The sequence below is a fragment of the Bos mutus genome, chromosome 16 (genome assembly GCF_027580195.1).
Source record: "Bos mutus isolate GX-2022 chromosome 16, NWIPB_WYAK_1.1, whole genome shotgun sequence".
NCBI lineage: Eukaryota > Metazoa > Chordata > Mammalia > Artiodactyla > Bovidae > Bos > Bos mutus.
The window spans coordinates 52,749,762-52,760,123 of record NC_091632.1 but is presented as its reverse complement, the minus strand read 5'-3'; the positions used below and the strand labels follow the sequence as shown (position 1 = coordinate 52,760,123).

The following is a 10,362-nucleotide window of genomic DNA, read 5'->3' as shown; positions in this document are numbered from 1 at the left end:
GGGGCGCGGCCCTAGAGGAGGCCGCAGACCCCCGACCCGCGCCGGGCCGCCAGGCCCTCTCAGAGCCTCCGCCCGCCGCCGCCTCGCCTCGCCCGCGCGACCCGGCCCCCGCCCGAGCGGAGTTTTCTGGTGATGAATTGAATTTGTAGCCGAGATCCGATTCCCACGTAGAGTCTCCGCCCCCTCCCCCCCGCCGCCTCCCTCCCTCCGCCGCCGCCGCCGCCGCCGCCGCCGCCGCCTCCCGCTCCAGCTCCGCGGCCCGGCCGGCTCCCTCCCTCCCTCCCCTGCAGCCCGCCGCCTGCCCTCCCGCCGGCGACACCGGGCTCCAGGGGGGCCAGAGGCTCTGCGGGGTGGGGGGAGGACAGGAGGGGAGGAGGAGGGAGGGGGACCCCCGAGTCGCCCCCTCTCCTCCCCCCGCCCCCCGGCTGCATCCTCCGCCGCCGCCCGAGCAGCTGCGGGGCCGCCGCCGCCGCCTTTGCAGGTAACAGCCACCGCCCCCCCAACTCTCGCCCTCTCCCCGCCGCGCCTGCACTCCCCCCGGGGCCCCCCTCGGGCGCGGGTGGTGGTGGGTGAATGAGGTGGGGGCGTCCGGCTTGTCACCGCGCCGGGGGCGTGGGCGTGGGGCTGGATCGCCGGGGGCTGGGGTGAGGGATGCGGGTGCGGAGGCCGGGGATGCCCGGCGCGGGCGGACCGCACCCCTCACTTTGCGGGGGAAGCCGGGGCGGCGGTGCGCGGGGGCCGGGGAGGGTGTTCCCGGCCTAGCGGTGCGGTCCGGGTCTGGGCCGCCCTGGCCCGGCGCCTCCGGTCTCGCTCGCTCTGCGCCACTCTCGCTCCCGCCCCTCACCCTCCCCGCCGGCCGGCGGCGTGGGGAGGGGGCCCGGCTCGGCCTGGGGGTGGCGGCGGGGTTATGTAACGCGGGGAGCGCCGGTGTCAGGGCGTTTGGGTGGGGGAGGGGGCTGTCTGCGCGTGGGTGGGGGAAGGCAGGGATGCGACGGCTCCCCGGGGTCTTGTTCTCCACCCCACCCCCCCGCCGCCGCTGCCGCCAGCGCACAGGAAGAGACGGCACTGGTGGGGTGGGGGGTGTGTGGGAGTGGGGAACGTGCTTGTCTGTGTTTTTAATAGTAGTGGGTTTTGATCCGCTCGGGAGTTGTGTGCTAAGAATAGAAATGTGCGGAAGATGCTGGCTTTGGCGGATCCAGTGATGCTGTCGCTGCTGGCGGCGGCGGCGGCGGCTCTGGCTGCAAGTAAACAAACCAGCCTCTTCCTCGTCCACCTCCTCCTCCTGCGCATCGGTCTGCATCAGCCATGATGCTGGTGGGGCCGTTCTGAGCCCAGAGTTGAAGCGGAGCCGGTTGCTGTGTGCACCCAGACTCCTAGGCCGGGTCACCCCTTGTTTGGGATTTCCCGGGATTCTGCAGTTAGGCTCGATTGAATTTCTTTGGGGCCAGGTTTTCGATACCGGTATTTACTGTTTATCTTCTGAAAGCAGAGGAAATGCTTACCCATAAGTCAAGGCTGGGATACTCACGTTACTTCCATCAAAATAATGTTATGAAAGTGACACCAACACGTTCCACCAGTGTGGTAATTGATCGAAAGCCCAGTAGTTTGTAATTGATAAACGTTTCCAAATAGAAATTCAACAGTGAAACCTATGTATCTATAGTAATTACTCATGTTGATAAAACGTTCACTTTTTTAGTTCATCGTGACGCTGAAGAATGTGAAATAATGACTTTTTTTTGTAGTTAATACGTTGTCAGCTGCCTGACATCAATTTAGATGTATGTTTCATCTTTGGTAAAGTATGGTCTTATAATATCTTTCAGTGCACTATAAATCATTAAACAACTGTTGGGCTTTGGTTTTGGTGAAAAGTCATTAAATTAGGTTATAGATTGTTGGAAAACAGTTGAAAAAGCCAAAGGAGAAAGAATCCTATAAAGATGGTTTAGGAAACTCTGTCTTCAGAACTTGTTATTGTGAAATATGTATAAATGAATAAGAATATTCCAGGAGGTAGATATTCCAGGAGGTAGTTGTCTAAAACGTGAAGACAACTTTTATTGGCGTATCTACTTACTAGTATTACTAGTTTTCCAAGGTATATGACAGAATGCACAATTATTTGTAAGGTATATGTCGGGACTGTAGATTTTTTTTCTTTTGCACATACATAATCTAGACTTTGAAAGTTTACTAGTGAGACTGTATTTGACGGTCTGCTTTTTGTTTTTCTCACTAAAGTTTACCCCACTATCTTTGGTTAGTTTGAGCTTTTAATTTTATAGTGAAGAAAGTGCGTATATCACATGACTGAGACAACATTGGAAGTTAGAGACCATTAAAGAGTTTAGTTTTGTGTTTGTATTGTGTATTTGCAGTATATAGTATGTTTTCATAGAGTGTTTAAAAACTAATATCGTGTCTAAAGTCATTCTGCAAAAAAGTTTATGAAACTATTATTTGTATTCATCTTGTCCCATACTCCTAGCCTTTCTGTAATGATTACTTTAGTGAATTGTTTTCCAACTTAAAATTAATTTTTACTTTGACTCTTGAAGTTGTGTGTTTAAAATTATTACTTTGGATGTTTTTGTTTATGTAACTTTAATGGCTGTAAAGTATTTTAAATAAGATTTCTTTCATTCATTCATTGAACAAGTACTGGAGTGTTGGCTGTGTGGTAGGGACTGATTTGATCGAAAACTTTTACTATTTACATTTCATCCAGAAGATCACTACTATTAGTGAATTTGTTTTCAGAATCACTGCAAATCTAAACATGTTTTGGCTAAACGTATGAAACAAATGTACTTAGTATAGAGTCTTGTGCAAAGTAAGGATTTAAGGTTTTTTAAATTCTAGCTCTCTAAACATGAGACCTTCTTACAAAAAACTCAATGGAAACTTTCAACTATTTAGGTTTCTTTAGAAAGAGGAACTGGTTTTACAAATTGATTTTGTGGAAGTTTAGAATTTACTTAAACTTTGCATAGTTTATGAAAAGATGGTTAGACTTTGTTGTTACAGCTTTCAGTACTAGACTTCACCCTTGTGAAGATAAGGCAGTTATTGTTAATGATGTGTTAATTGGATTTTTTAGCATGATTTGATAGGATCTAGTCTTTATACTGTGATTAAGTTTCAAGCACTAAAAAATACTTAATTTAGAACCATTAGCTTTGAATATCGTAAAATGCAGGGCATTTCATATTGACCAAATCTGTCCTGTAGTTTGACTTGGTTTTTATTTTTAATATAAAATATAATTAATGCACATGATTAATTTTTGTAGATTTGTATTTATTTAAATTACTTAAAATTTCTGTTTTCCCCTCTGGGTTTTAGAGTGTGCATCAGTGTTCTAAATCTTGGTTTCATACAGCTTGTACTTTCCTGTAGTTTCCTTAATCGTTTTATGATAACTTAAATATTTCATCATGGTCTTTTACGTGTGATAAGAGCTGGATTCAGTTTAGAGTTAACAGGAGCCAGTGCCTGATGAACGCTTGCATGTTCCAGGCACTGTTTTATGTGCTTAACATGTATAAATGCATTTAATCATCATAATAGCCTGTTACACTTCTGAAAGAGATTTTCATAGGAGAAAACACCTTTCTCGCATTGTGAAATTTTTGTTTCATTTGAACCTTCTTAGTTTTAAAACACATCTTTTAGTGTTTTCCTAACCTGTTTATATCTATTATTAGAGTTCACAGTGACAATGCTAAATTTCACTAATGTAGTACAATAAAATTTACACAGAAATCAAGACAATATGATTTGATTATCATTTTATATCAAGTCATATGTAAAAAAGCCATATTGACTGATCCACAACATTTTTTTTTTCATTTTTTTCAAATGCCAAATTAAATGTTTCAGGTGTTTACATGTTTTATTCTAAGCACTATAGTCTTTGAACATGTTAGATGTAAACATATCCTTTACCAGAAAATCTTCAAATAATAGTCAGTATGTAAATTAATTTATGCTTCTTGACCTGTAGATTTCATAGTTTTTTTTCTTTTCAATTCTCTGGTTATATTTATTTATCACCAGTTACAGATATTTCACATTTATATATGGGTATATGTTGCTAATATTCAGAAGGAAAAGTAAAAAAATACTGGAAGAAATCACTTAGAGATTTTCAAATGAGAATTTTTCTTTATATTAATTGAAAAAGTCTCTGACTATATTTGGGAGTCTAGGGGATGAGAGGGGGAGAAAGATATTTTTGCCAGTATTGGCATTTAGTCCAAATTTTTGTCTGAGTGAACTTGATGTTTGAATGTTTTATTAACCTTTTGAGGACTGGAAGTGTGTATAATCAGGATACTGTCACCTAAGATGGCATCTATAAGTGAAATAGGTACTTAGTAGTTTTGAACTTGAAGAACTATAAATAAGAGCTATTTACAGTTCATCTAGTGCTACACTTTTGTTTTTATGGCTAAGGAAACTGAGGCACAGAGAATTAAAGGACCTTATACAGCATCACTCTGGGTGGGGCAGAGTTGGGAACAGGGACCCAAGTTTCCTACCCTGCCCTGTGCTCTTTCTAATGCACCACTGAGATGAACTTTGTTACAGAATTCCATACCTACTGCTTAATTCTCAGTTTAATCAGGAGTAAAATCTGTCAGGCTGATTAATGGCATTTGTGTGTGTGTGTGTGTGTGGGTGGGTGCTTTTTGTTTTATAATCAGGAAGGTTCCCAAGTCAGAGTTAGGAAGGATTTTACGTGTATGTTAAAAAAATATGGCCAACCATGCAACTGAGATTCTTTTAGTAACAACCTTCATCCTGTCCATTGGTCATTATGTAAGTGCTTTCATCTAGAGACAAGCCACATTTTATATTAAAAATGTAGGGGTGAATTTGTCAGTAGCTTGTTCAGTGGTTTAGGAGAACCAAGGGAATCCAGTAAGCATTTTCTTAGTTGTTTCAAATTAAAATATTGACTATATTACCCAGTACAAGTTGCTGTTTTTAATTTGATTAATAATGGATATGTTGGTTGAAATGATACTCAAATGCCCTGAACAGGGATAAGAAAGAGGGCAGAAATGGTTTATGGTTTTGTATACATATTTCAAAGTTTATAAAGTTGATTATTAAGAATTGGCAATTTAAAATAACTGATATTTTGTGTGAAAGTTAGAAATCTTGCCTATGCTTATTCAGGTATTTCCCCATAGTGTGAAACAGTGAAGATATCTATATAGAAAGAGTTTAAAGAAAATCCACAGAGTATATTGTAATCTGAAGAGAAGAAAGGTATCCAAAGTATATAGTTTGTACTGTTCATTTCCCTATATGATATCTTTTTAGCAGGATAGCAACTCATAAAAGGACAGACTTTGAAAAGGAGATCAAGTTACCTTGAATTTCCTTTCCACTCCAGTATTTTTCCTTTCCCTCAAATCCTTATGAATGTTTCATGTAGTCTTATGTATTTATTACGGCATATATTAGTTTCACCTATTTCTTAGAATCAGTATATACCATAGAAGTATATTGTGGTTACCCTTGACCATCATTTGTTTTTCAAAGTAGAAACTTTCTATTGTGTTTGGACATCAATTCTTCATTAGTTTAATTTGGCTAGCATATCTAAAGTATATTAAAAATGTGGGTACAGAGCAAGTATATTCTGGATAGTATTAAGTATACCCAAATGTATAGTAGTTTTAGGGCTTCTCTGATGGCTCAGTGAGTGAAGAATCCACCTGTGATGCAGAAGACACAGGAGATGTGGGTTCGATCCTTGGATCAGGAAGATCCTCTGCAGGAGGGAACGGGAACCCACTCCAGTATTCTTGCCTGGAGAATCCCATGCGGGCTACGGTCCATGGGGTCACAGAGAGTCCACTTGACTGAGCATGCCCAAGCTCAATAATATAGTAGTTTATAGAAGGTTGTATTACAACCTATTAACCTATGAATTTTATTCTTTATAAAGAAGAATTGCTAGGGGTGCTTTTTAACTTTATGTTAACCTACTTTTAGTCTTCTGTTATAATCTGTGATGCAGTAGTTATATTTAAATTTTAATTTATTTGAAAACATCATGTTTTATTGGACTTCTGAAATATGTTATAGAAAAAATGTTCAGAACTGTTCACAAATGTTGCACATATTTTTGAGAGTTCATATTTTGTTACTTTATAGAAAGTATACCAAACTGATAGAAGACTTGAATTGCTTCTTGTCACTTGTCATTACTTTGTTATGGTAACTGTAAAGAAATAATGTTATCATTATTGGTTGGTTATGGTCTTCTTAAGTTCAAAATTGTAGATGTGGTAACTACTGCACAGATTTGTTTTTAGAGTTAATTGAGAAAATGGATGTGAAAGCACTTTGATAAATTATTTTAGGTTTGGAAAACATTTTTAAAATATTTTGTTTAGCTTGGCCCTTGTATACTCAGTTTAGTTCTTGTCACAGAGTAGATAATCAGTACATATTTATTGACTGAATAAACATAGGGATGTGTGTTTATTATGTGTTATACACACACACACACACACACAATTTCTTGAGTCTTTCCCAGCATTAAGGTCTTTTCCAATGAGTCAGCTCTTTGCATCAGGTGGCCAAAGTATTGGAGTTTCACCTTCAGCATCAATCCTTCCAATGATTATTAATGAATAGGGAAGAATATTTATTATAACTTTAATTTTTTTTATGTAGGTTCTTCTATAATGTTTAAGTTCAGGTTTTTTTTTTGTTGTGGCTTCATACCATTCTGTTTGTCAACTTAGAATTTTAGTTCGCTTCATCTTAATTCGTTATCTAAAGCTGCATCTCTTTTCTTTCACTCATCCATCTATTCATTCATTTACTCCATATTTGTTAAGCATCTCTTATGTGCCAGGAAGCATCAAATTGCTTTACTAAATAATAATGCTATTGAATGAGATAAAAGATGTGAAAATGTTTTGTAAATTGTAAAATGAATTTAAAATATTATTATCAAAATCTCAGATAATTTTGTATGAAAATGCTTCTAGTGTAACTAAATGTGTAAATTCTGAATTGAATCTACCAAGAATTTTGAATGAAATTTTTCATAAGAATGGGAAAAATTAGATATGCAATATGTTTAAAAGAAAAATAAGCCAAATTTTGTTGCAATAGCTCATTGGACAGAACAGATTTCTAGAGAAGTAGTTACTGTAGGAGGAGGTGAAGTTCACTCTACCTTAGGAAACAGATTCCAAACCTAAAGTACAGCCCAGCATTTAGCAGATTAGTGTTTTTAATAACATGTAAGACGAGTGGGAGAGTGTTCGACTTGGTGCAAGAGTGTTGCCACTGCAGGAAAAGTAAATCAAAGACTATGGTTAACTGCATGAGAGTCAATGCCATTGGTTCTGCATTAAAGACAGTGTTTATTTCTAGCTTATTGATCATAATTCTAGAGTAAAATTACCTTTAAGCGACTTTTAAATTGTTTTTGAAGTATGTATCATTTTAGCCAGTAGAGACCCAGGAGCAGTTTTAAAGCTGAAAATTATGATTTTGGGTAGAACTTGGTGGTAATATTTTAAGATGTAGTATGGATAAAGCCATGTGTGTACTGCCTGGGTTGACTGGCCCTGTTGAAGACGATAAATTTTGTCCTATTAATTTAATATACATTTAAAAAGTTTAAATATATAGGCACTGGTAAACATCTTTATTTAGAAAACTCGTTTTTGGAAGCAATTTCTTTATAAAACTAAATTCATTAATTTGGGGTTAATCTGAGTATTTCAGTCTATTTTTTTGTCCTGATGAGGCTGTGCTAGTGGAAAGTGTGTGCCTGTTTCTGTTGTCTTGATTCTTATAAAGTAGCTGTGTAATGTTGGGCAAGATGCTTTATTTGTCTTGACTTCTTTTTTCTCAGCTGTGAGATGAAGGTGCCTTCTAGCTTAGAGTCTAACAATGAAATGTACACCTAAGAAAACAGAATCAATTTTGAAAATACTTTTGTTTTTCTAGTGTTTTATGTAAGGGTATGACAATGCAGATTATTCTAATAGGAAAATATTTATGTTTATTGATGTGTTTTGTTTGTTTGTTTATTACTAAGTGTTGGTCGAGGATCTCTTTCTTTTCCAATCCCAAGGATGTTAAGATAATGAATTTTTGTTTACCCAGAGTATATACTTTAATAGTTAGAAACCAAGGATGATTAATAGATGTGATGCCCCTTGTTATAAGTATGACCAAAGAAGGTCTAAGTGCAGTTCTTCTAAAGACATCATTAGTGTCCCTAATATTTAACTTCCTTATACAGTTGACCCTTGACCAGTGCTGGGGTGGGGGAAGCGCCCCACCCCAACCTCAGTGTCAAAAATCTGCCTACTGCTATCTCTGCCTCAAAAACAAAGGAATTGATAAATGACTCATCCAGGGGCAGGAAGCTGACAGTTTGGATAAAATAAAGACTGTTAGTTCTTTTGATTCCACATGTTTGTGATCTCTAACTGAACACAAACTTTTCCTCACACTTGGGTAACTTGAAGATCTGTAAAATGAAGATGCAAGTAGTATATTTTTTTTTGGGAAAAAAAAATCTACATATAAGTGGACCTGCACAGTTCAAACCCATGTTGTTCAAGGGTTAATCATAATTATTTATGTTGTATAAGGAGTTAACCCTTTCAGTTATCTAGCTCCATATTAAGTAGCCAGCTGATCATGTTGCGTTCTTAAGGAAGTTACGGAAATCAAATTAAAATGATGTTTTGATTCTTTACCGAAAGCTTTTTTGTTTTTTTTACCTGTTTTTAATGGTGAAATCAGTCTTGTCTTGAATTATGTGGTCATTTCCTATGGCTGTTTGTCACAGTGTGTTCCCTTGGATTTCAATGAATGTTACTAAGGAAAAAAAAAAAAGCCTTGTGTGTTCAAATAAGTTTAGGATTTGCTGAGATAAATAAGATTATACATGATGTATTTTATACCTTTAATATGGTAATAGTGATGTTTCAAGAGAATGACATGGTTTATAGAATTTCCCAAACTTGTTTGACCAAATAAAAATTTTTTTTCTTCTTTTAACCCTCTTTTTCTTCTTATTTTTCTGGAATTTCCCTTTTATTCTGTCAGACATGTTTTGGAAAAATACACCAAGATTCTAGTATTCCTTTTGACTCTGTGCAGTAGTTAGACTGGAATGATTTTGAGGACAGTCTTGGTCCAGCCTGACATGACAGAGGTGGTCTTCTTTTCAGCCACACAAACTTTGTCAGGCTCTCTTGAGAGAATGGTAGTCTTAATTCCTGACTGCTAGATGATTAGGCTCTGTACTTAATGCGCATTGGAAAAAGAACTATAATTCATTTCAGTACTAGCTAGGAAGTCTAACCTTGAACTTATTCCTATGCATTATTTATCAAAGTCATATTTGAGAAAATATTGGGTTGACCAGAAAGTTTGTTTGGGTTTTTCCCTAAGATGTTACAGAAAAACTCAAACTTTTTGGCCAATCCAATAGTATAATTCTATATACTCCATCCATTTTTTCTGGTTATCTAAAATGTATACCTTGGTTACTATATCATGTTTCTTGGTCCCTTTTTGTGGAGCTGCTTTAACTCAATTATATCTTGACATTTTTCCTTTTAGATTGAGAGAGACAAGAACTAGCCTGTAAAACTCATTGCTGTATGTATGTGAGGATATTTTTGAGGACTTTTTGTTTATTACACTACAAGGTCTCTTATAAAGATCCACGGGTTAAATTTCAGATTTTTGTCCCAGGAAAAATTTTCTTCTGAACAACGTTTTTTCTTTTAAAAAATATTTATGGATACTGTAAATAATGAAACTGATTTTATTTCCTTATTTGCATTGCTTCCTGAAAGCTTCATGTTAAATTTGTGGTCCATCTTTCACAAATATGTAGATTTTTACTCTGGTGGCTTTTTATCTTTGCTAAAGTCAAAGAATGTGGGCTTCAGAATCAGATTGCGTTCAGCTCTTGGTGCCACCATTCACGAATTGTATTTAAATCTGGGAATCAGCTTAATCTCTGTAAGCCTCAATTTCCCCATCTGCGAAATGTAATCGTGCCCTCATAGGGTTGTCGTGAAGATTACCAGAGAATAATTGATATTACAGTTCTCGACATGTCTTTAATACTCCATACCTTTTCCCACTTTCATCTTCCCTATGTTTCAATTCACCTACTTTAAAAAATAATTGATTTTACAATATTTATAATATTTTATTTCTTGTAATCTACCTAAGATATTTCTTGGAACAAGGCAGAGTAAGCATACATAAATGTTGGTTTCTTAGCACATTGTTTTTTACATAAAATCTAGCAATTAAAAACTTTCACAATTGCTTTGCCAT

General features: G+C 38.1%; 1 protein-coding gene across 4 annotated transcripts in view; it reads left to right on the top strand.

The window, feature by feature from the left end:
- The first annotated feature begins 214 nt into the window (after nt 1-214).
- AKT3 (AKT serine/threonine kinase 3) overlaps nt 215-10,362 on the top strand; it is a 282,206-nt gene continuing 272,058 nt past the window's right edge. For 3 of the 4 annotated variants that reach the window (XR_011467308.1, XM_070385356.1, XM_070385354.1), the window contains exon 1: nt 343-481. The gene's annotated coding sequence lies outside the window, so the exon portion shown is untranslated. Of the gene's footprint in view, nt 482-10,362 lie in introns of all 4 variants that reach the window. The other variant, XM_070385355.1, reaches the window with a different exon arrangement.